The sequence below is a fragment of the Phyllostomus discolor genome, chromosome X (assembly GCF_004126475.2).
Source record: "Phyllostomus discolor isolate MPI-MPIP mPhyDis1 chromosome X, mPhyDis1.pri.v3, whole genome shotgun sequence".
Taxonomy (NCBI): Eukaryota; Metazoa; Chordata; class Mammalia; order Chiroptera; family Phyllostomidae; genus Phyllostomus; species Phyllostomus discolor.
In genome coordinates, this window is record NC_050198.1 from 87,983,731 (window position 1) to 88,010,818 (window position 27,088).

General features: G+C 38.4%; 1 protein-coding gene and 1 pseudogene across 2 annotated transcripts in view; both read right to left on the reverse strand.

The window, feature by feature from the left end:
- FGF13 (fibroblast growth factor 13) overlaps positions 1–27,088 on the reverse strand; it is a 514,186-nt gene that overhangs the window by 174,300 nt on the left and 312,798 nt on the right. The window lies entirely within an intron of this gene.
- On the reverse strand, positions 21,970–26,839 carry LOC114504809 (annotated as a pseudogene).

Consider the following 27,088-nt stretch of genomic DNA (forward strand, 5'->3'; position numbering starts at 1 on the left):
GTATGAATCTATTGTAGAAATTAAAACATAGGCAAAACCTATGTCCAGATACTGAGGAAATCAATTAATGGGAATAAAAGTAAAGCACACAATTCCTTACACTAAAAAAAAATACTACAAAAATATCTGGAAATTGAGTTGGATTGACTCACATCATTCCTTAAACCTAAATCTTCCTTGGCCATCATTTTCTTCTATTTTCCTTAGAAAGGAAAAATAGAAAATTCTTCCCACATTCTAGCATTGAGGCTTCAAAATGGACAAGATACTGTAAAGTGATGATTCTTGACTGGGAATGTCCTTGCCACTGCTCAGAGCACATTTGGCATTCCAGAGACATTTTTGTTTGTCATAATTTGAGAGCAGGGCTGGTGTGCTATTTGTATGTCAAACGTAAAAGACTAGGGATGCTGTTATACATTCTATAAGGCAAAGGACAATCCCTGACAACAAAGTTATCTGGCCCAAAATGTCAATAATGTATAGAAACCTTGTTTTAAAAGCAAGTGCTATAGTTGATTTAAGAAAGTGAGAATGTGGCACTGGCCAGCTAGCTCGGTTGGTTAGAGCATTGTCCAGATATGCCAAGGTTGCGGGTTCAATCCCCAGTCAGGGCACATGTGAGAATCAACCAATAAAAGAAATGCATCAATAAGTGGAAAAAGAAATTGATATCTATATGTCTGTCTCTCTCTCTTTTCCTTCTCTTTCTAAAATTCCATAAAAATTATTTTGAAAAAGAAAGTGAGAATATGAAAAAAGAAGAGAAATAACTCAGATTTGGGATACCAAAACTAAAAAACCCTTTTAAAAATGATATTTTAGTCTTCTAATCACAAATATATTTTCTCTGAGGTCATTTGTTCTGCAACATAAAATAAAGGTAAGCCCTGAAATTAAAGGGGCTTTCTTAAAATGTTCAGATGACTGGTTTAAAGCCAGATCTTACTCTGTCAGACTGACCACTTATTAAGTTTACGTATACATGAGAACTTTCAGATAACTGATGACAATGTACAATACCTTTCACCCTATTTGGTTCTCATTGTATCCTGGCATACAAATTACTACAAGAAAGAGTGACCAACTTGAGGTAATGGTCACAGATGAAGCTTCTTCACTAAGACCCTTGAGGACATTAATAAATAAACGTTTTTACATATCTGAAGACAATTGTGCTTGGTCTGCAGGGTCCCACAGCAGGGGGTGGGGGTGGGAGGGAAAAGTAAAATCAATTTGTAACAATAAAACTGAACTTTCCCTCTGTACTCTCCAATGAATATTCACAATGATGCCAAATGCTAGTCACTAATATGTTTGATCCTATTACATATATGGAAACCAAGGCCTGGAGAGGTTAAATACCATGCCCAAAGTCAATTATCTGGTGAGTGGATAAGCTGGAGGTCTTAACCACAATGTTCAAGATAGAGGTGTAAGCAGTACTGAAATGACTGCAGCAAAAAGTAAAACAAAACACATTTGGATAAATTGACCTTTTAGATCACTTCCACCTGAGGATGCCAACAAGGGAAGGACTAAGTAGAAAATCCACTTTTGGAAGAAAGGGTCTTATTTCCTTGAAAAAAAAAAAGGAAAGGAAAGTAAGGCCTTTAGGATATCTGTGGCCAATGACTTAGATGTGAACAAACTAGAAGGTGACACAAGGTTACCAATATCAAAAGTAAGTACCAATCTAGTCCCTTATCCATGGAAGCCTTTCATGCTTTATCCTTCCTCAACCCATTTCCCACCTACCAGCATCATACCCCTGACCCTGTCAATGTGGTTGAGGTTGAGTCAATTGAATTCTCTTGTCTGCAACTCTTTGCTAAATGATAAAGCCATGCTTTGCATCTTGGATAAAAGAGTAAATTGATGATAATTTCTGCCTCCAAGTTTGCTAAGTGGCCTCAAACACATTGAGCAGGGGAGATGGCATAGTTGTTTTTTCAAATTGATGCAAAATCACTAAAATCATTCACACCTTCACAGAGAGGTGACAGAAGAGTGGCTGAGATGGGATTCTGCTCAGTGTAGTCAATTATTTTTAAGAGGCTACTTCCAGCTTGTAATCAAGAAGCTAAAAGATTTGATTTCTTAGCATCAACTGGAACATAAAGGAGGGAACTAAATATTGCATTAATTCCCATCTGTAAGAATGCTTAAGAAAGGAACATTGTTATTTAACAGCTTTAAAAGTAAGAGAGAGAGAGAGAGAGAGAGAATCTCCAATAATGTGATATAAAATTTGTTTAAAGTGGGCAATGTCATGAGGCCATAGCAATTGATCATTACCATAATCATTAGGCTTTTATCAAGTTCCCAGGCATTGGAGATCCCAGGCTTATATCACCCTATTCCTCCAGGAGTTCCAAGTGCAGCAGATGGAAAAGCAAGTCAATGAACATCAATGTGGGACAATACATATACAGGCTATAGAATCACTAACTCTAACTAGAGTAATGTTGGGATGAGGAAAACATCACTAGTCAAGGTGCATAATTTTAGGAATTGTGGAGGACTGGGGAAGACAGGAAAAGCAGAGGGAACAGCATGAAATGAGTCATGAGGCATGGAAGTCCACAGCATAATTGGGGAGTGGCAAGTGGTTTGATATGCCTGGATTAGTGTGGCTGTGAGAGGAAATGAAAATGGGAGAAATTTTAGATACAGTTAATATAATGTATTAAACACTGTGACTAAGGATTGGACAGAGGATTGTGGGATCCAAACTTGTACTTGGAGAAGTATAGGACAAGTTGAAGATATTTCAGTTCAATTTCCTCATATAATTATTCACACTACTACTAGAAGGACTATAAATAATACCACAACCTATCATTATTTTTGAATATGTACTAGGTTCTAGTTTCTATGTTTGGTGATACACACTGTTCAGTGGTACTATTTTTTCACTTAATCTCCAAAATAACCATATCATGTCCTTATCATTATACCCATTTAAGAGATCAGAATACTTCACCAATCAGTTGTTTTTATATAGGGGATAGTTGAAGCATGCAAAACGAACCTGAAACTCATCTTCCTGTATTCTCTACTCTTTCCCATTAGCACCAAAAGGTGTCCAGTCTCCAGAGCTCCTTTACCTGAGCATATTTATATTCCAAATGCCAGAATGGCCAATGGGGAGGAAAAAGCTAGATATTAAGAGAGAGGGAAGGACTGATTGAGATCATGGTCAACAAAATGGCAGGAAGAAGGTCTATCACATCACATGCAGAAAGGAGGATTCATTTTGAGCATGAAAGGAGAAATGTCCTGTGAGATAGGGAATGGAATGGAGGGTGACTGCAAATGCTGGTAAGTTCTAAGGTGCAGACGAGGGAAATGAAGAAAGTTCACCTGGGCTTTTTTTTTTTTTTCTGTAACACTGGGAGTTCACTGGCTGAGTAGGTGTGATAGTTAATTTTATGTCAACTTGATTGAGCTAAAGGATTTCCACATTTCTGGTAAAACATTATATCTGAGTGTGTCTGTGAGGGTACTTCTAAAGAGATTAGTATTGGCATTAATAGGCTAAGTAAGCATATGATCCCCACTAATGTCGGTGGGCCTCATCCAATCTATTGAGGGTCTAAATAGAGCAAAAAGGCAGGGGAAGGGTAAAATTGCTCTCTGTGTGGCCTGCTCATCCATCCTCTCCTGTTCCCTTATATTGGTGCTCCTGGCTCTCAACTCCCCTAGTTCTTAGGCCTTCTCATTTGGATTGAATTATACCATCAGCTCCTCTGTTTCTCCAGCTTGCAGATGGCAGATTGTAGGACTTCTTGGCCACATCATGAACCATTTCATGTAATATCTCCTCCCTTCCCTTCCCTTCCCTTCCCTTCCCTTTCCTTCCCTTCCCTTCCCTTCCCTTCCCTTCCCTTCTCTCTCTCTCTTTCCCCCTCTTTCCGCCTCTCTGCCTCTCTCCTCTCTCTCTCTCCACCCCTGATAGATATTTCCTAGTGGTTCTGTTTCTCTAGAGAACCTGAATAATACAGTAGGCTTCAGATGGGGTGGAGGCTTGAGCCAAGTGGCAGAGAGCTGAGGACATCTGCTGTGGGAGATGAATGGGGAGACAGACAATAGGATGCATGACTGACCTGATAAGTTAGTGGCAAGGCTGTACATGCACTAGATGTACTTTATTGGCTCACTTTCCAGTATAAAGGAGCAAGAAGTGAAATTATTCTGTTGTTATGCCCCAGACTATAAATAATCTTAAATATTAGAACAAAACCAACTCTTCTACTCTTTGTAAAAACTGACTTTATGGGGGTCAAAGTTAAGGGATAACTAAAGATACATAATACTAATGTGTTATTCTTAGTGATGCAAAGAAAATCTTAAAAGTGGGGCTGTGTCAAAGATTTTGGACATAAATCTAAGCCAAGTTTCATGAAATTCTACTGATATTCTGTCTAAGTTTGTTCAAAGAGCCCATAATATTATAACATTTGGTCTTTAAAGAGAAGGAATCAGGAGTGGTTAGAATTTTCTCTGTTAAAAAGCCTCCAACTCATATCCCTCCCTTCACTTATCCCATACCTTCACAACTCCTAAGGAAAAGGAATGTTATCTTTATGCTTCAGTGAGCAGATTATTCCATCTTGCTGCAAGGGAATTATATGCCCTACTCGATTTGTGCTTAAGAATGAGACTCCTGCTGAAACATTTTTTCCTTTGAGCATTTCCACTACCACACAGGTAGCTACCAATCCATTTCTTTTGCAGATAGGACCATTAGCCCAAGAATTCGAGCAATGCATTCCTTTAAAAATAATGAGTCTAGGCTCATTGGAAAAGACCACAGGAAGACTGGACTGTCATTTCACTCATCTTCCCTTCTTTAAGCCATCACTGCTGCATCCCAGTTGTGAGTGATAAATGCAGTAGTCAAAATGTCTTCTGAGTTGCTCATTGGGGAAATAAATACAGAGTAGTTAAAGACTGTAGTTTTTGGAGTCATAGATATCTGGGTTCAAATCCCAGCACCACAAATTACTAACTAGTTAACCTTGGGCAAGAGAATTCAAATTCATATTCTAAGTCTCCATTTTCTTGGGAGTAAATAATAAGATCAAACTCACAGCAGTGGTGAGAGGATTACAAGATAACCATGCAATAAAGCCTCAACCTGGTACCTGGCATATAGTGGTGCTCCATAATCTGCAGCAAACAAAATAATTCAGTGCTTCCTCTTGACTTTGTTTCAAAGGGAAAAGTAACTTGTTCTTTACCTTCTCAGGACCCCATGATAAACATGAAGACCCTTTCAAACTGGAAAGCTACAGTTAAGAACTTAACCTCTGGACTCTGATTGCCCAAGTCTGAGTCCCTGTTCTGCTACTTATATCAGACAAGTTATCTCTCTAAGCCCCAGTTTTGTCATCTGCAAAACAGGAATTAAATAAAATCATTTAATGAAATGAAAACACAGTGATTGGCATATAGTATACACTAAAAATGTAGGCAATGGATACTATTGAGTAGGCTCACATTTAGCTGAAAATAAGATGACATTTTCCAAGGGCAGTCTGACAAAATTGAATTCTATTATAGTTTTCCCAACAATAGTGCCCCAAACTCTATACTATACTTGGTTCCATAATGGCAACCACACTCACACCAGGATAGTTGTCTGACTTTTTAAACAGGGACTTTCTAACTCTTTAAGGAATGAAGAAATAGTTCAACTCCACTGGGCTAACTTGTGAGGCTTCTAGAAAATGTGAACCCCCCTCCCCAGTGGAGGTTCTCACGGTTCAGGTGAGGGCATTTACAAAAATAGCATCTAGCAAAAAGCTTTTCCTAAAAAAATCAATCTGTCCTCTCAGTCCCCACTGGTTTGCTTTCCGATTTATACTAGGAGATCATTATATGTGCCCTTCCTGAAATATTCGGTGCGCCATTTCCCATAGGACCTTAGTATTGTAACACTTCAGAGTTTCAGGATCATTCACCCAGTGCATTAGGTGCTCCCAGGAATGAGTTTGCTATTTCTGAAAACTTCTTATCTTTTTTACGCTAAATGAATGCCATTAGGCAACATATGTCTACAATGTATTAATGACACCCAGGTGGTCTAAAAGTCGGCAGACCCCTAAATGGCTAACTCATTTCCCTACAAATATTTCAGAGTGTGCAAACAAAATCTACCCAAAACAAAATTGAAGAATAGTGCCTTTCCAGAGAATATAAAATGTGAAAACACAGGGCTAAAGTACAAATTTATCAAGTGGTAAAACAAAAGACCTCAATGATAATATTTTACAAATATTCGAGTCATCAAGGCTTCTTCATGGTCTGCACACTATGCAGAAACAAACAAACAAACAAACAAACAAACAAACAAACAAAAAAGAGAACCAAATAATGCTGCTAAGGGAAGGAAGCAAACCACATAGCCGAAGGCTGCTATTCCTGCCTTTATCTAATAAAATGGTTTTATCTTAGAAAGTTGTGCATAAATCAATGCTTATTTAAGTATTCTAGTTTGGAAAGGACTTAACAAAGCAATCTTTCAGTGAATCCATTAGTAAAATTAATAATTACTCCCATTTACAGCTTTTGTAAATTAAAATGCTCAAATAGTGATGCTTAAAGTGGGATTTACTCATGACCCAAGAGACCCTAGCGCAGTATCTATATACTGTAAGCAACTTTTATTCCAAGATGGGCATTGTGGCACTAAACTGACATGTTGGCATACTAATTCACAGTAAACCGAAAGACAAGTCATAAAACTTGTGACACAGGGATTCATAGCATGGAGGTGTATATATGGCATGTAGACTCCTTTATACAATTACTCCATGTTCCATTGGCTGTACTTTAAAATTCACCTGATATCAAAGGAAAAGCTTACCAGGTACCAAAGCATGTGGTGATACTGGAAAAACTTGTATACAAACTAGAAAATGGCACTGACTACCAACCACCTAGAAACTTCTAATGAACAGATTGGTATGTTTTATGGTCCTGGTGGTCTCATCGCAGTGACTACAACTTCATAGCCCCTGTATATTAAAGGACTCTCCTGAAGTGTGTAGAGTGAAAGAATTATAAGGGTCATTGATATTAAAATGAAGACAGCAAAAACAGATGAACTTTTATAGGGGGAGGTACTCTGTAATGGCAAAAACAATTTTATCTGCATAAAATAACAATGAGACATGGCTCCTCAGAGTCTATAATATTCTAATGTGCAGTGCACACCTCCAGGGCAGGGAGATGGCAAGCAGCTGTTTCTCAGACAGTTTTTACTCTCAGAAGCTTTCCCTATGGGAGCATTTCATTTGGATAACATATTTGGAAATGCTGCTGTAAGGACAATTTTAACAACAATAAGAGTAACTAGCATTTATTAAGCTGGAGGGATGGAGCTTCATGTGAAACTCAGGAACTAGTCTAGAAGCACAGTGCAAGATGGGGCATGTTAAGTAGTTTGTAACAGTGGCTGAAAACTGTATGTGACAATGGCTGGATTGGCTGAAGGAGGACCCAGTGAGTTAAAAGACTCATCCAGAGCTCAATCTTTGTTGTTATTATCAATGATAATAATAAAAATAGTTCAGCTTTATTGATCATTTTCTGTGTTTCAGCCACTATGGTCAATCAATCCTGAAGACAGCCTTGTAATTTCAATCCTATTATTGTCTCTATTTTACCCTCATTTGCCCTAATAACCCAGCATGTGTTACAGGTGGTGTTGAAAACTAGGTTTGTTCCACAGTGAGTTCTGTATGCTTTCCATTCCACTGCCTCTGTCTCTCATGAATGCCTTGGGGAAGATAAATTCTGTAGGACCTGCAGAATGTCATGTGCAGCAGTTTATACCGTAGTTAATTGCACCCAGCAGAAGACACTAGGCAAAAATAATATATATGAATGAATTCTCACAGCTCAGAACTTAAAATACAGAAAATACAATCATCAGCTGAAATGTTTTTAACCACACATAACCTGCAAGCAAATTCTATGTGGAGACTAATTGCCTCAATAAAGTAATGAATCTATTGTTTACTCTGCATTTTAAAATTTCCACTAAGGTAAAATAGCACTCAAGAGACAGAACTTACTGTGCAACACATTCTACGAAAACCTTTTACTAGTAAGACAAACATCCTTCACAGAGATGTGTAACACACAGCATTTTCCAATTCTGAAAACTATTCTTTTGTGCATTAAGAGATAATGGGGCATTCTATTTACTTCATATGCCACCCTGCTTCATTTCTAAAGCAGCAGGACTGTAGCCTTCAGTGGAGAAACTTGTACTGGGTACCTACTGTGTGCCAGGAAGAAGACATGGGTCCTGCCCTCTATGGGAAGACAAAACTGTTTAATCTTAGGCAAGCAGTGAAAAGACCTAAAATGAAGGGGTTAGTAAAGTGCTGAGAAATTGACAAGGAAGGGCTGATTCCAAGAAGGTCTCAGGGTGGGAGTGTTGGGAATAGACCCAGGAAGGCAAAAGCTGAGGTTGCATTTGAGCAAGGCTTTTAAGAGTTTTGCACTTGACCAACTTTGCAATTAAGGGATGAACTGTATTGTCCCCAGTAAAAAAAAAAAGTGAAAGACCCCAAGTTAAAAAAAATTGCCCAGAAATGTGGATACTCAATAAATCAGGTCTTTTATTTATGGACAAACAGATTGGAATACATATTTATGTAGCTACTATCTTATAGCCAACAAGAGATTTACCAAAGCAGTATCTTCTGTGCAATACCTATTACTGTAGAATAAATTATTTTGTAATAAAAATATATATTTAGTTACATTTTAGGCAAGAGCTTAAATCCCTGACATAAGTACTATCCCAGATGGAGGAGTCATTATATCAAAAGATTGGTTTAAATCACTTATAGCTCAAAATTCAAATCAAATTGTTATTTTCAAACACCTACCAGATTCTCCAGTTCTGCCTAACCTAAACTCTCTGAGCCTCAGTGGATGAAGCCAGCCCAGAATCAAGGTCATTATTTTCAGTGAGAGTCTGAGAGAGAAGAAGCCCATGGTCATCACCATATGACCATGTAGCCTCTCTAGCTTTTGAACATTAAACTGCCCAGCAGAAGGCAGCAACACTTGCAACATATGAAGTCAAACTTCATCAATATCTATTAATCCAATTTCCTAGAAACAAATTGAGTCCTGAACCATTCTGACATAGAGAATGGTTCAAAACAGGAAGAGAATTCAGTACCCATTCAATCCATTTTTTTTCTCACTTCACAGGCCCAAGGAAGGAAGATACCCAAAGTTACATACCATATTTTGCCATGTATAATGTGCACTCATGTTTTGGTGTGCATTATACATGAGATTATATAATCATTTTACTCAAGTATAAAGTGCATCCTTATTTTTTCCCTCAAAAATCTGGGCAAAAAAGCGTGCAGTATACACAGCAAAATATGGTCACTTACTTTGGGAAGGAAATAAAGGCAAAGCTGAAAGTAAGAACCAGCTAAACTGCAATTAATTTTGAAAAAAATAAATCAAAATATATTAAATTAGCCGAGAGGTAAATTTTACTCTACTCTTTGATAAGTCTTTAGACTATTAATTTCTTTGACTTCGATGAGTTTAATTTCTGTATGTCACCTAATATATTATACAAGGCTTCACAAAATCCCTTTTTTTCTGATCTCATGTCCTTGTTGTGTAAAGGAACCAAGAGGATAAGGAAAATGATGGTACATTTTTACGGTTGTTTTAAGGACTCAGAGAGAAGCAACTAGCCAACTGTGGTCAATATTACTTGAGTCTTGATGGTTAGATTTTATGTTGTAAGCCTTTGAATTTTGAATTACATAGGAAACATGCAAAAGCAAATATTGAGGAATGCTTTCACCCTTGCTCGTCATCAACACTGCTGAAAACATAGAGTGGACTGACCAGAAGCTTTCTACAAAGACTGAAATGAAAAGACCTTCCTGCATGAGGTCCTGGGCCCTTGACATAAACTGACTTACATTACCTCTCATATATGAGAGTTTGATGCTAAGTACCTAGAAGGCAGGAGCCCTGTCACACTGCTCCAGATCTCCTATAATAGACCCAGGAAAAAAAAAAAACAAGTATGTACTCATTAAATGACTGTGGAAGGACTGATTTAGCCAGAAGCCTCACTTTTAGAACAAATCACTGCACTGAGATCTACTGGAAAGTTTTATAGTTTAGATAATTTAAAAAAGCTTTTGGAGGGGTGAGGGAAGGATTGGAAGGGTAAGGCAAAAATTGGATTAAGTTGAAACTATTAGTACCCAAGGAAGGATGACATTGGTTGTGATTAAACAGAAGCATTTTGACTAGCTCTTAAAAACAGAGGAATTTTCTGACCATATCTTTCTTATTTCCATAGTTATTATATAACTCAGTGGTTATTAACAGGGTAATTTCTCTCCTCATAGGATGTTTGGCAATGTCTGAAGACATCATATTTGTTGTTACAACTTGGGGGTGAGCAGCAGTGTACATAGGGTTCAGGGATGCTGCTCAACATCCCACAAAGTATAGGGTGGCCCCTGACAATAAAGAATTATCTGGCTTCAAAGGTAAATAGTGCCATGCTGAGAAACCCTGTTCTAGTTTATCACAGGGCCTGAAATAATTGAAGGAAAATATAATTTTGCCAACTAATTTTCAGAGCAGGAAAGAAGAATTAACAAATATGTTCACTGAGTATGTTCTCACTTGTTTCTTATTCTCAATTTGGTATTATTTTTAACCCAATGTTATTTGGTATCAAGTATTAGAATGCATTTGTTGATTTGTTTTGATCATCTGTACAGAAAAAAATTAGGTGCCAATGCATAGAGATGATAAATACTACTATTTGGAGCACTCTAGGGACACAAGTCTGTTTCTGACTTTCCCATTGTCTACTCTGCCACTAGCAGGTATAGTACTAAGCAGAAGAGGAAAGAAAGTTCAGATTGTGTGTTAAGTCTAACTTTTCCCCCTACCTACAGAGATATTTCTCCTTCCTCCTGAAAGCCCTTTCTCAGGACCAGCAGACAAATGATAAGAGAATGACAGCTATCAAATGGTTTCACAAGCTACAAGAATATGCACTCTCCTTGGCTAGCTAATGTGTCCCACTATTGAGACCCCAGCCTACATTTTAAGGTACAGGATACTGTCTCAGCACAGATCTAATTGAGAAATGATCAGGCAAAAAGGTAGCATTGGATGGGCTAAGGACAAGGTGAATGCTGTTAGGAGTAGGTGCATGGATACAGTGGTTTCTACAATGTCATTTTCCTGTCCTAGTACAAAGGGCACTGACCAAAAAGGGTCTAGTGGCTGTAGCCCCTGGTCTTAGAATGGGTAGCAGCCTAATGCAATCTTAATTAAGGGCTGATTCAAGTACAAAGCTTTCTTCAAAAATAAATTTTGTCAAAACCCTCTGGATCAGCTTACATTATGAAAGAAGTTAATTAATTTAATTTTTAATATCCTCATCCTGAAAATGCAAAGTTTTTTTTCCTATCTTGAGGCCATTAAGGAAGAGTTATTTTACCTTGGACAAGGGGACAACTTGTACAGAAAACTTTCATCCTATTTTGCATGAGAAGTTAACATTTCTATGGCATCTGAATTTGTAAGTAGTAGATAAAAACTCAGCTCTATTATATAGACTCTATATCATATTGTCAACTCAACAGTTCTTCACCACAAAACTGTGTATTTGCTCTTTTGAAATACTACCTCTTTGATTCAGCAAGAAACCTTCGTTGCTAGAAAAGGAATCAATTTCCATAGTCTAGCACGAGCATACATATTTGTAGTGTTGGCAGAAAACTTGCTTTACTGGAAACTCATGTCATGTCATTCTTGATCACAGCATATTGATACAACTCCAAAGTATGTCCACTCAAAAATCCTGAACTCGAGAGGCAATTTACTTTTAATCTGAATTCCCAGTGGTCCCATATTTTTAGGCTATTAAAAGTATCTAGCAAGCTTAAGTACATTAAAAAGGACAAATAACAAAAGAATAATTTAGTCTTGGCAAAGACTTAAACAATACATGCATTCTGGGAAAGAAAAATCAATGACATTTTTAACAAAGACCTACTGCTAAAGAAATAAAAGGTAGGAAGTATGTAATTCCTTATCATTCCATCTATCAAGGGTCATTCTAATCAAACCCACATCAATGATTTATTCCAGTTATTTACTGGGGTGTGAGAAGTGGAGAGACATCTATCCAGTCATGTGCTGCTTAATGATGGGGATAGGTGATTAGAAATGTGTCATCAGGTGATTTTGTCATTGTGTAAACATCACAGAGTGCATTTACACAATCCTAGATGGTACAGGCTACTACACACCTAGGCCATATGGTATATATAGCCTATTGCTCCTAAAAGCCTGTGCAGCCTGTTACTACATAAAACAAAATGAGATCAAATCAAGCAGAAGAGAAAATGGCGCAATAAAGACACATGGTAAACACAAGATGTATGAGGCTGCTAATGGTGTAACAGGGCATAATGTTTTACAGCAAATTGTTTTATAAGTAGAAACAGTAAACTCTAAAATAACAATAAAAGTATAGTATACTAAATACATAAACCAGTAACATAGTCTTTTATTATCATTATCAAGTATTATGTACTGTACATAATTATATGTGCTATACTTTTATATGACTGGTAGCTCAGTAGGTTTGTTTATATTAACATCACTACAAACTTGTGAAGAATGTGTTGTGCTATGATACTAGGATGGCTATGTCACTAGACCACAGGGATTTTTCAGCCCCAATATAGTCTTATGAGAGTACCGTCATATATGCATTCCGTTGTGGACAGGAAAGCTATGCAGCACATGACTATATTGAAATAAATTGGGCTAAAAACTAAATGTTAAAAGGAATACAGGGTGTAGAAAAAGCAGGTTTATGGTTGTGAGTATGCAAAACAGAGTTTATTCTTGTATTTTCATTAATCACTGTATTATTTTCCATAAGAACAACTATAAACCTACTCTTGCCCCACCATGTATACAAGAGGCTTGCATTAAATTAGTACTCCTTACTGCATTGTGTTCTACTGATCTAATGCTGCTTTCTAGAGGTCAGTCCTCCATTGGCTTCCCAAGCACCACATTCTCCTGGTTTTCCTTCTCCTGGTTTTCCTTCTTTCACATTTAAGCAGTCCTATCTCTTCTATACAACCTTAAAATACTGGTGCAGCTCAGGGCTCGTTTCTCTACCCACTATTTCTCCTTTGGTGACCTCCTTAGCTCTCATGGTTCCTCTATATAGGCTGAAAAGTGTTAAATGCCTACCACAAGCCTAGAACTCATTCCTGAGCAATTGAAGGCAGGGCCATGTAGTGTCTGACATACAGCAAGGTTGCTCAAAAAAGTGTTACATGAATAAATAAATATAAAAATGGATTCATGGGATTTCAGCTGGAGAACTGTGAAAGACAGCTGAGTTGTCCTAGACAGGCCTTCCTAGAACAATGAGAACCACTTTGGTTAATCAACTGACCACAAATGTATGAGCACACTCAGGCTCAATCAGCAACACCCAGCCTAGACCAGTAGAACCTATCAACTACCACGGCAGGACATTTGGTCCATGGTTCATTATAGCACACAAACATTTAACCTTGTTCAAACTGTACCAACGTTATTATTCTTGCAATTCATGAGAAATCTTGGATTTCACATTGGTTCTTTTCTTCCTCACCATGAATATTGGCAGAGTTACTTTGAGGTCGATGAACAACTACTCTTAAGTATATATTGACCTGATTACTGGCTTTGTTATTTTCTATCTGTGAAAAGGTTTGGTAATAGGGATTTGATTCTATCTCTATCTTTGTGAGGTTGGTGGCTGTATTTGACTATGTCCACCAAGAACCTGAATAACTCATTCATGGCCCTGCTGTTCATCTTTTCACACTTTAAGAACCTTTCAGCATGGAACACATGCCTCTGTGGATGTTTTGGAACAGGACCAGATATCAAGGACCTTTTGGCAAGGACCAAATACATGTCTCTGTGGACATTTTGGATAGGACTACATGGTCTAGACCAAATGTCTACATGGCCGTTTCAGACAGGACTAAATATCTGCTAATCATAGACTATCTACAGCAGACCTATCCAGCCTATAGACAATGAGAAAGAAGGAATTCATTTGGGTGTTAAACAATTTTTTTCTTTTATTGATTCTAGAGAAAGGGGAAAGGAGGAAGTGAGGGAGAGAAACTTTGATGTGAAAGGGAAACATTGATTGGTTGCCTCCAGCACACATCCTGACCAGGGACCAAACCCACAACCCAGGTCTGTGCCCTGACTGGGAATCGAACCCATGACCTTTTGGTTTGCAGGATGGTGCCAAACCCACTGAGCCAAACTGGCCAGGGCTTGTTCTTGTTTTAAGACACTTTTTTTTTAGGATGACTTAAAATACAAGAGATAACTGGTAGGCTAATTCAAGGTCTGCTTTTCCTGCCAGTTTTTCCTCCTCAGGAAAGAAATGATGCCTCTTGTCAATGCTGACCCTAATAACCAGAATAATGCCTGGCTTGTACAAGACAATAAGCATCTATTGACAATACATTAATTCTGTTAATGGCAATTGGAAGTACTGTCAGTTACTTGCTGCCTAGAATTAGGGAAAATGGCCAGTCGAACTCAGAATACCAAAATTTGTTATTTAGTTCGTTGTAATGAGAAATATTTATTGAGTATTTACTGGTGACAGACACTGTGGTTTGCCTGTGGTATCTATTTAATAAAGCTCTATTCAGTAGGGATGAAATAAAGAATGTATGTTTAAATATAGTTCTAACTAGGAAGGAAGATAGGTCTCTTTTAAGACACTAGTAACTGCTCCTGAACAAAAAACTGCACTAGAATAAAAGGCTCCTGAACTATTCTGATTTGCTTTGGGGATTTTTTTCCCTCCCACAGTAAACTCTCTGGATATATTGAACTAATTATCCACTAAGTTAACAGCTAACCATGCATGCCAATTAGAAATTTACTGAATCAGTTCACAAATTTTCTAACATAGATCCAAAATGCTACCTTCTCAGAGAAAAATCAAGTGATTACAGAGGGAAAATGGCTGAAGAAAGAACAAAAAGAAAAGTTACTCATTGGCCAGCAGCTCTAAACCCCACTCTTTGAAATGCCTTTTGTTGCATGAAAAGAAATAGATTGTGTTCACAGGCTAAGGCAGCCTGCTAGAAAAATATTCTCACTGTATGAACAGCCTACTTGAGCCCATGTTGTCCCAGAGAGTGCTGTGGTCAGGCTGGGTGTTGCCAGGCTGAAAGGGCTCTAGTAGAGGGACAGTGTGAGCTCTATTATTTCTCTGCTTGTAAGTGTTTTTCCTTGATAAACTATTTCGACTAGTGGTGTGAGTGTGTTTGTGTGTGTGTGTGTGTGTGTGTGTGTTCTCACATTCTTTGAATACTAATCAGAGACCACATTTCACTTGTCCTACTGTTTTGTGTTTTTGGAAGGGGTAAAGTCAACAGTGCCACCATGGGGACAATGGCAGATCTCTGGGAGAGTTGTACTGAGACAGCTCCCACCTCAATGAGGTCCTTGGTTAATGGTATGCACATAATCCTGGAAAGTCACTTGTGCTCATACTGAGAGAGAGGAACAGAAGGAGCAAATAACCCTAATATGGACATGTTTGTCCTATAATCTCCGTGAATTTCAGAGAGACTGCTCTAGAAGGGTGTTCACCCTTAGTGCACAAGATTACTCTACTCCAAGGTGGGCACAAAAACCTAGAGCAAAAATGGAGACTCTGAGCTCTTACTGGGAGACACCAAAGCTGGATGACTTAAAAACAGGCTTTTTCTATCTGTGTGAACCCCACCTCAGAAACATGGCACTCCTGGAACTCTTCCCTTTTTCTAATCTTTTTATTTTTTTAATCATTGTTCAAGTACAGTTGTCTCCATTTTCCTAACTTTTTAAAAAGATTTTATTTATTTTGTAGAGAGAGGGGGAGGGAGAGAGAAAGAGAGGGAGAGAAACATCAATGTGTGGTTGCCTCTCCCACGCCCCCTACTGGGGACCCGGGCCACAACCCAGGCATGTGCCCTCACTAGGTATTGAACCAGCAAACTTTCACTTTGTGGGGTGATGTCCAACCAACTGAAACACACTGGCCAGGGCTATAACTCTTTCCTTTTCTTGGAGAGGCAGTTGATGGAAAAACCAGTTAAGGCTATTTTAGGGTCTAGTGGTTCCATGAGGAAAACTACGGGTTTGATGCATTATCCCATTTAAGGAGGCACTGCAAGAAAAATGACCTGCACTTAGTAGATGTTCATGTAAGAAACAAAGGAGAACATGTGGCAAATCTCAGGCCTGCTGCCTTAACCCCTTGTCTACTGCTTATACCAACATTCAAACCAGGATGTGAAAAAACAAGAAATGTCTTCCAATGGATGTACTGAGTAAGTGCACTTTATTTCTCACCAGCAGTGGATAAGATGGTGCTGAACTCTTCTTCAGTCTTGCACCTGAACGGGGGAGTCAGGGGTTAGGGTATAGGATGACTTGAGGAAGCACAGTGTAGTAAAAGAGGTAAGTCTCCAGATACTTGGCTTTAAATTCTAATCAACACACTTATTAGCTGTGTGACTTTGAACAAGTTATTTCATGTCTCTACACTCCAGTTTCACCATTGAGCACTTCAAGATTGATGATACCTACCTCATGGGTTGGGAAAATGGGCAATAATAAACCCAAAGTGCCTGACACAGAAAATATGTGAAAAAACTGATAGCTAAGCATCTGACCAAACCACAGTATGCAGAGTGTACTGCACAGAACATATCACACAACTTCCTGAGGCCTCCTTCTTCATGTTTCCAGATAGGAATAGACCATTTCATGCAATCCCACTCTTGTGAAAGTCACATAGAACACTATCTTGACAATGACCCAGCCTGATTTGGCAGGACATTCTCTTCACGTGCCTTAAGCTAGTTCTCACTATGCAATGAAAGTTTTACCATTCAGGGACTTAGGTCAGCAGATATTTCATGTGACCAGGTTTTGAGGTAGAAGGTCAATTGGCCTGAGGTGATTAAGACCTGGCCTGAAGCTCAATAAATGTACCCCAGCATAGTGAATAAATCCCAATTCTGACATTACAGATTGTAAAACATTTTTTTGACCAAATCAAGTGTGTTGAGAATTTTCCCTGTAAACACATTAAAGTTAAATCTGGCTGTTTCTCTTTTCTCTGAAGTACAAGTCAGCTTTTGAATCTATTGTTTTTCTGACAGCAGACACAAGGTCCCTCTACCTCTGCTCATGTAGTATACTTGCCAATGTCTTTCAATAAAATGACACTGAAGTACATGGAGAACAGATGAGAGCTCTGTGTAGGGCCAGTCTTGTTATGATATTCTGTTATAATAGAGAGACCATGGAATTTGGAGGGAGACAGGCTGCATATGAATATTGGTGCCATTTCCAAGTTATTTCACTTCCCTGAGTCTGGGCTTCCTTATCCATAAAGTGGAAAGTAAAGAAAAAGCCAATTTAACTCTAATGATTGTTGTGAGAATTAAGATAATGCTAGATAAAATACATGGTACACAGTACAATAGTACATTCTGGACAATTGCCATTATTGTTTCCATTATTTGCCTCAAGATAGATGAGTAGATAAAAAAACAATGGGGTATTTACACAGTGGAATACTACCCAGCCATAAAAAAGAAAATTTTACCCTTTGAGGCAGTATGGGTGGACCTGGAGAACATTATGCTAAGTGAAATAAGCCAGTTAGAGAAAGACAAACACCATATGATTTCACTCCTATGTTGAATCTAACAAAAAAAAACTGAACTACGAGGAAAATGGGGACAGGCTCATGGATGGAGAGCAGGATGATAGCCAGTGGGAGGGAGGTTAGGGGGAGGAGGGATTGAGCAAAATGGATAAAGGACTCATGGACATGGACAAAAGTGTGGTAATTACTGGGGGAGGAGGGTATAAAAGAGATAGATGGTAATGGAAAAAGAGAATAAAGATAAAAAATAAGCCCTGACTGGTGTGGTTCAGTAGATTGAGCACTCGCCTGTGAACCAAAGGGTCTCTAGTTTGATTCCCAGTTCAGGGCTCATGCCTGGTCTTCAGGCCAGGTCCCCAGTGGGGCGGGGAGGGGGGGTTGATGAAGAGGCAACCACATATTGATGTTTCTCTCCCTCCCTCTAAAAATAAAGAAAGAAAATCTTTAAAAAGGGTAAAAAATAAAAATAGAAAGTAGGTTTCTAATGAGTGATAAAAGAGAGTTCATTGCCAATATCCAGACCTGTAGGTAATAGCAGAAGTACTTGGAAGAAATATTTCTATCAGTGGTATCAGTGGTGGAAATTTTATTGAGCTGAGAGAAAAATGAAGCGATAGAATCAGCTTCCTAATAATTAGAGATGATACTTCCTCATTTCTACCATTATAGGTGAAGGGCATCCTCTGGCTTAAAGAAAGGTGATCAGGCAAGTGATCTGTTTATATATATATATATATATATATATATATATATAAATCTAGGGACAGTTCTATGAAATTCAAATTGAATTTAGGTATTCACTGACCATTCTACTCTTTCTTCCTGCATCCTGGACAAAGTAACCATGTACTTGAAGATAAGGGTCATTTCATTTACTTCATTTGAGTGCTGTACTACACCTAACTATAGGCCCACAGAATTAGCAAGTACCTCCTGAGATCCTTCTGCTTATGACCACTCCTTATCATAGGAACACTGAGAATGAACATTTTATTCCTTGAAACCTAAGATGTGTCTTCTGCACTAAAATTGGTTTTGGGCAACAAACCTTCATATAGTGCAAGAGGGAGAAAGCTGAGCTTTTGGAAAAGCCATGGAGGGGAAAGGGCATGGGCTTCGGAGGCCAGAAAAACTTGGTTCAAATGGGGTACTGTCATTTATCAAGAAAGTGATTTCACCTTTCTGAAATTTGGTTTGCTTGTATGTGAAATGTTGAAAGCAGCCCCTATCTGACAGGGTTTGTGTGATCATATCTCTAAGTGGCTTTGCAGAGCACTCTCACTGTATGTAGAAGTCATTCAGTGGAACTATGAACTCTTTCCTTTCCTCTGTGTACATTTGGTCTTCCAGCCAATGTATACTTGTTTCTTCCAAAGCTGGACATGTTGGAAGGTTGACCTGGAACTGTTCTGAGAATATATTTCTTAAAATAGCTGGGGATCCTAAGTAGAAATATGCTAACACATGGGTGGAAGTGGACATGTGATTTTGATGTTGGAGTGAGTGTGAATACTGGCTATGAAGCAAGACAAGGGTAAGTGTTGATAAACTGCAGGATGTTATATCTCTCATTCCACACTTTCCTGAGGGCACCACCCAAGCTGCATATTCTTAAACAGACTAACAAATGCCATAGCATATAACACATGAAGACCTGAATCAATGAAATATGCAATGCTAGGGATGATTTACAAGCATTTTAAATGCCTAGCAATTAAAGTCTCTCAATCATGTCAAAGTCAGTTTTCACATGCATACTGCTGTGCTAAATTTATGCAGCAGTAACTGGTGATGTCTATATGATAGGCACCTCAATGATGACTGCGTCTGGTGTAATTTGGGGACAGACATTCAGGTCCTGAGCAGCTTGAGTCAACTTTTGCAATCTCACCCTAGAGCAGTAGCAAACAAGTCAAGAAGTAGTAGTACTTTTTCTGGGCTATGAATACTCCTTCTCTGCCTTCTTCCTTAAGTACACTCATACATGGTCCCTAGACACTCTTCCACCCACATATGCAAGCTGAATCATATTTTGAGAGCAGAACAAGTATTGCAACAATTGCTTGCAAGATAGGATGTTGGTCACAAGGTGGCACATTACCACACTCTGGTGGAGAAGCCTGATTATTTTTCTAAAAGCACAGAGCAGCAAAGAGGCAGGGGATTTCAAAAAGGAGTGTGTGGCTGTGTGTGGGGGGGCTAGTGGTGAGATAGAGGGATACCTTACATGGCTACAAGTTCTAAAAGTCATATAAGTGCTGCCTGTCCAGCAATGCCTCTTAATCACAAGGCACGTCCCAAAGAGGCCCATGCAATCAGCATAAGAATTCTGAATTGACAGCTGACATCACACAACAGACCTTATGCCAAGGTGATAGTTTTCTAAGGCAAAGATTTTACCCTGTTAGCATATTAGAATCACCTGGAGACCTTTTTTTTTTAATAAGCCATGTTGAACCTCTGCCACAAGAGATTGTGCATGTTTTTTGTTTGGGGAAGTTATTGGTAAGTTAGTTGGTTTGGGTCTGATGTTGAGCTCAGGCATCAATATTATTTTAAAGGCCCTCAGGTGATTCTGATGTTTAGTCACAGTCGAGAATCATCTAAGTACTCGAAACATTGCCATTTATGGCCCACAGACTTGGCGCTGGTCTGTGAACTATGTCCCTAAGTACATTTTTTAATTTAGCTCAGCTGACTGTTTTTCCACAGCAAGACATATGGTAGATGAAGGAAGCAGTGCATTGGCTTATATTTGGCACAAGCTCCTTATCTCGTTGTGGATTAGTAACAAACAATTTCAGACCCAGCACTCAGCCACAGACTACACTTTGATTAGCACTTCCCTAGAGACAGTAGGTGAGGGTCAGAGGAAAAGGGAGTAGTGTTCATTTTCAAAAGTGTGCTACTTGTCAAAGCCCAGCTTTGATTCAAATACACTGCTCAGTGGAGCCAGCATGGCATTTCCCCAAACAAACTTGTGGGATGTTAACAGGTGTTATGAATAAAAAAAGTCTGACAGCTGGAAGATGTTTGTCATTGAGGTGCTCAAAGTAAGAGAGATTCCTAATCTGTAAGACTCCTCCAAACCTTTAATATAGCCTTGTGCATTGTGACTCACTATGAGTGGTGAGGATTTGGGAAACATGCATTTGACCACAGAATCTGTCTTTTCACAAAGACATGATCAGTGTTCCATGACACATAATTTGGAAAATGTTTGTCTGATAATCATTTAAGAACATATAAAAGAGAGTAGAGTTAATTTTTGCATTGTCTTTCTCCAGACAAGCGAGTTATCATTTAAAACAAAAGGCAGAGGAAAATGAGAGCTGAGGCAGCAGCACATTTGGGTGCATCTCTTTAACCAGGCAGGCCTCTGTGCATTTGTGTTGGGCTTGATTTGGGAAAACAGCTAAAAGTCACTCAGGCTCTGCCTTTTTGCACATGAAACATACTCTACCTGGGTCATACTATGCTCAGTGAGAAAGGTATATTTTCTTTGTAATTTTTTTCTTTCTAAGTATTTGTTATCATCATGCTAAGTGAAATAAGGCAGTTGGAGAAAGACAAATACCGTGTGATTTCACCTACATGTGGAATCTAATGAACAAACTGGACTAACAAGCAAAACAGAGACAGACTCACAGATGGGGAGCAGATGACAGCTAGTGGGAGGAGGGTAAGGGGTGGAGGGTCTGAGCAAAAAGGAAAAAGGACTCATGGACAAGGACAACAGTGTGGTGGTTGCAGGCAAAGCAGGTATAAGGGGGATAAATGGTAATGGGAAAAATACAAGTAAAAAAATAAAACATCTTTATTATTTGATTACATTCATGAAGAAAAATTTGTGAAGACACAAAAATATGAAGAAAATTAAAATTATCTAGTATACTCCCAAAATACATTAACAAAAGATTATATTTCTTTCTAGTCTTTTTATACACTCACATAGAATTTTAAAACAAAACTAGTAATGTAAAATACTTACATGTCCTTTTTTCATTTCATATTATAGAGCAACCAATTTTTAGGACATTAAATATTATATAAAAACATGACCTTCAGCTCGCTCTTCCACAATTTAATTACAGCTAAAGTGTAATTTATCTCCAATTTTTGAAGATTCAGATTGCTCTGAATATTCGCTATTAAAACTAACACTATATTAAACATCCTTCTTTATACATATTCTTCATATGCATTTCTAATTTTTTAAAGATAAATTTTTATGATAAGAGTAGATTAACCAGCACAACCAATGTAAGTATTTTTAAAGCCTTTTAATACATTTTACCAAACTGCTCTCCAGAAAGTTTGTACCAATTGACAGTGACACCAGTTATTAGCCTCAGAGACCCAGTTCATCTTTATATTCCTTAGCAACATAGGAACTGAAAGTTACTTCCCACTCTTTATTATTGTGAATTTAATGGGAAAAGGGTGAGTTGTGCCTTCTTATCTTGTTTCTAGAGTGTAGGATTTTTTCCACATGTTTCCTGGTCATTTGCTCCCCCTCAGTTTTTTTAAGCAGTCCATGTCTTTCAGAAGGCATCCCTCACATTGGCATGGCCTTGTCTTATCCCATGTTCTTCCTTAGCAGCAAGGGCATGAAAGCTTTTCCACATTTCAGATTAAACAGGAGTTCCCCAAATGACTAGATTTAGAAAGTCCTGGTGTCTTCTAGGAAACCATATTATTTCAGTGTCTTGGTAATAAAACAGAGAACTGGACCATATTTTTCAGGTTTTGGAGGTTTTCTGAGCATTCCATGGACCCCATCTGAGGTATGGTACTGAGGAGTAAACTTTTGGCTTTATTGGCATTTTCTTCCAGGGTCTTTAAAGCCCAGCCCACCAAAACCACTTCTCCTTCCAGCAATTATGATCTGTTGCCATGGTGACACTTGCATGGCAAAGTGCAACCTCCTTAACAAGAACCACCTCTGAAACTGTGGTCATGTTAATAACATCCACCCCCGCCAGGTGCGAAATACGCTTTCTGCTGTGAACTAAAACAATGTTCTTTGGTTGGGAGCATCGTTCCTTTCGACTGGCAGCACAGTCCTAGCTTCTTGGCAGTCTCTTTTAAGACCTCTCTTTTTCTGGGGCAGAGTGGCCCAGGCATTGGAATATGGCACACCCCTCTAGCACAGGAATGACTCCCATCATGGAAGGTCTGAGCCCTTATGGTGGTCTTGTCGATGAACTGGTCAATGATGACACTATTGTTGGGCTGAATCTCTTCTCTCCAGGAATCACAAGCTGTGGTTACTATGACATGAGTACAACCCTCCCCCTTCAGAGCCCAGATGTTTGCCTAATAGTTGACTTCTATTTATGTATTTTTAGAGAGAGGAAGAGAGGGAGAGAAACATCAATGTGTGGTTGCCTCTCATGCACCCCCTACCTGGGACCTGGCCCACAATGCAGGCATGTGCCCTGGCTGGGAATTGAACTGGCAATCCTTTGGTTCACAGCCTGAACTCAATCTACTGAGCTACACCAACCAGGGCTAGTAGTCGACTTTCAAATGTATGATTGTACATAGTCTACCTGGGTCATACTCTGCTGGGTCAGAAAAGCAGACTCGTTAAAAAAAACCCTATAATTTAAGTGATTTTATCAACTGGCCATGAAGAGAAGACAGTGAAGAGGAATTGAGGATATACCAGATCTTCAGAAGCATGTTGGCCATGCAGCCCTTGAAGTAACAGGTTTGATGGGGCAGTACTTGGATGGTTGGATAAGTTCCAGATCCTTTTCAGGCATCAGCACTTAGATTTTGACATTTAAAAAAATCACACCACCATAACTCTGTCATCCATCTAGTAGACCTTTCAGAGCACTTTCCCAAAGCAGTGTTATTTTAAACATAATTACTTGTAACAGGTCATCAGTGTTGGCTTCACACGGGAAGAAATATCTGCCTCCAATATTAACTAAGGGAAACCTCAATTATGAGAGTTGTAAAGAAGAGACCATTTCTCAGTAAAACATCACCACCTCAACAGAGACACCTAGGCTCAATGGAGAAAGGAGGCCTGTTGCTTGAAAAAGTTAGTCATCAATGAATGAATAGTTGGTAGTTTCTATGATAAAAGCCAGCCCAGAGATGGGGTTGAGATGCATATATCTAATAAGAGAATGATAAATGCCCATCCTGGCCTGAAATTGAATTATTGACTGCTTCAGTATACTTCCTTGATCACATTATTAGTTTCCCAATGAGTAGAATCTATCCCCAAAATATGACTTAATTTTGCATTTGTTGCCGTAAGGCAGGGAAATAGCAGAGAAGAGCAAATGTACTTCAGTGCCATTATTAGTTTCCTAATGTTATTAGGACATAACAAGTTGTCTTGTAAGAAGTAGCTGACATGCAACCAAGAGAAACACATTTAAACACTCTGTAGGGAAACAATGGTGTTTACTCGTTGCTAATCACCAAGGCCTTCAGATATCTGGCTTTAGTTTGATTTTGACATGGACCAATTTTTTATCTTTCTTGTGACTATGCAATTAAGCTGCCCTTTGCTTCAATGAGCAAAGAAAATTCTCTGGTGTTGTTTCTGTCAACCCTCATGTCATAAACGAAAGGCAGTGAGACCCTAAGACACAGTTATTTTGAAATTAAAAAGCTCAGAATAAAGTATTTGATTTCTTCCAAGTCACCCAAACATATGGCCCTATCTTTTCCTAACAAAATAGAAATATCCCCTCAATTCTCCAGATATGGAACCTAGTTATATCTTTTCTGAAAGTCAAGACATTTTCAGGTGTCAAGCATCACAGGTTGCTTCATTTTACTGAACTGACTATTCATTCAAACAGTTTGAGACCCATTTGTCTCAAAAGGAACATTAGTATTAAAATGAGGGAGACATATGACAGCAGATGACAGTTGAAGAAAAGGTAAGGAAGAAAATAAAAACATTTTCCTCAGTGTGTTCCTTAATATCCTTCTATCTTCTTCCTATCCTACCATTTAGACAAAACTGATATATTCTCTTTCTGGGATAGAGAAACCAAGGCATTATCAGTAATAGTCATTGTGCTAGTTACAAATATGTGCCCTTAACATTCGGCACAGAAATTTACTCTCTTTTGATTGGTGAAAGTTGCCATACTTTACCACTGGTCTGGAACACAGACGCTGTTCTTCAACCAGAGTCACTATAATTGGATGCCTCTCTAAATCAAAAAAGGTGATGTATCCTAAGGGAGATGGTGTGTGTGTGTGTGTGTGTGTGTGTGTGTTCAATCACATGAAAACAGGGCTGTATGAAAGAGGCCAAAGGCTTGATTTTAAAAGATGAAGACAAATCTCTGAGCTCTGTAATATTTTTGCATATTATGTGAACTCCTTTAAATGTATTATTTTAATCAGGATCTCAATACTAAAAGCAAATGCTAGGAATCCATGACTTGATTGTCTCTATATATTTTCAACAGCAACCACATGCATGCATGTGTATCTTGGTATGATTCTTTTGTACAATCTTCAAACATCAGCAAAAGCACAATGACTGGTGTTTAGGAAGCAGCAATTCTGCTGATAACACACTGGCTTTGAGAAGTTAGTCTAAATCAGAGATTTCATTTTGGCACACATGACAATGAAAGGAAAAATGAACAAAAGAATACAGCTATGAAGATTATAGTCTCTCTTTCCAAAAGGCTCCTGGAACACTAAGAAAAAGATTTTGGTCATGATTTCCACTCCCCATGTGGCTTTCTCATAACAAAGAGAGTTGTTGGTACTGGGCCAAATTAGACTCTCAGATACCACATGTGCTTCTTCAGCCAAATTCTGTTACACACATAAGATTACATCATAAGTGGTTTTTATGAAAATAATCACATCACCAAAAATCACAAGTATTTGGAACAGATTTAAGAACTTATTTTAGAATAGGCTGCCCAGAAATAGAAAGCTGTTTTTGGCAGAGTGCAATTTGGCCTTAGTGTACCCTGAAAAGCTAGTGAGATACATCACTCGTTTTATGTATTATTTTACATGAACTCTCAGGGTCCTGGGCATAATACAAAACTGTGAAGAGATGGATGATTGTGAACAATTTGTCTGTACCAAACCTCAACTGGCCATAAACTATGTAAATAACCTGGCCCTACAAAAAATGATTGATCATGAACCAAAAGAAACACTGAGTTTGCCTACAATAATGCAAAAAATGTTTGTAGATTTATCGATTTGGTAAGGAAGAAGAAAATTCATTCCATCTTTATCATAATCCACATAAACCTCTTTGGCCTACTTTAATCATTTTTAAGGCTTATCCAACTCAAAATTTTATTCTCCCCTAAACTTAAATGTAGTTTTATTTTTCACATGAGGGCTATATAAATCCAACCTCATTTGAAGCAGTTGTACTGGCAGTTCAGTGTGCACACATCAAACCATGGGTGGCTTCATGATCCTCTCCATCACCTTCACCTGCAGTGCAATTGGTGGGTGCCCATAGACAAGGTCGAGTAATGTCTCATCCCTGGGCACTGAGATCATGAGAGAAACTCTCTCTTCAACATGCTTCGCATGAAAATAAAATGTTTCAAGGTATGACATAATTTAGAATAAAGATTCTATCCATTGGTACTAATTATAATAATACATTATAGCAACTGCAAGAGAAAACTGAGGATTGTACCTTACAGCACTTAAAAACCAGTATTGCAAAAATATTCCAGGTCACTGGAATGGCCACTGAACCCTTCCAAACCCATAGTTACTTCACCTCCTGGCAATGACGAGATTTGGTATCCTACATGAAGTAAGCATGTTAATTTCTTAGCAATGTCTCCTTATTTATCCAAGGTCTCTTCAACTCTAAGTTTTCTTTCACCCTTATCTAATGTCTTCTGGATCCTGTTAATTTGTACAGAGATCAACTGGTTTCAGGGTAAGGTCTCAGTTCATCATTAGTTTCTGAGCCTTCATTTGAAGCAGGTATAGTAAAATTGTAAATATCATCCCAGAAAACCTAAGTAAGGGTGTCCAACCTTTCGGCATCTCTGTGCCACACTGAAAGAAGAGTTGTCTTGGGCCACACATTAAATACATTGTGACATGTAGTCACAAAAACAAAAATCTCATAATATTTTAAGTAAATTTACAATTTTGTGTTGGGCCACATTCATTGCCATCCTGAGCTGTATGCAGCCTGCAGGCCACAGGTTGGACACCTTTGTAAGAAATCTATACTATTTGCAAATAATTCATAATAAGGAATAGGAGTGAAATATTAGTTTAGCTATTGCA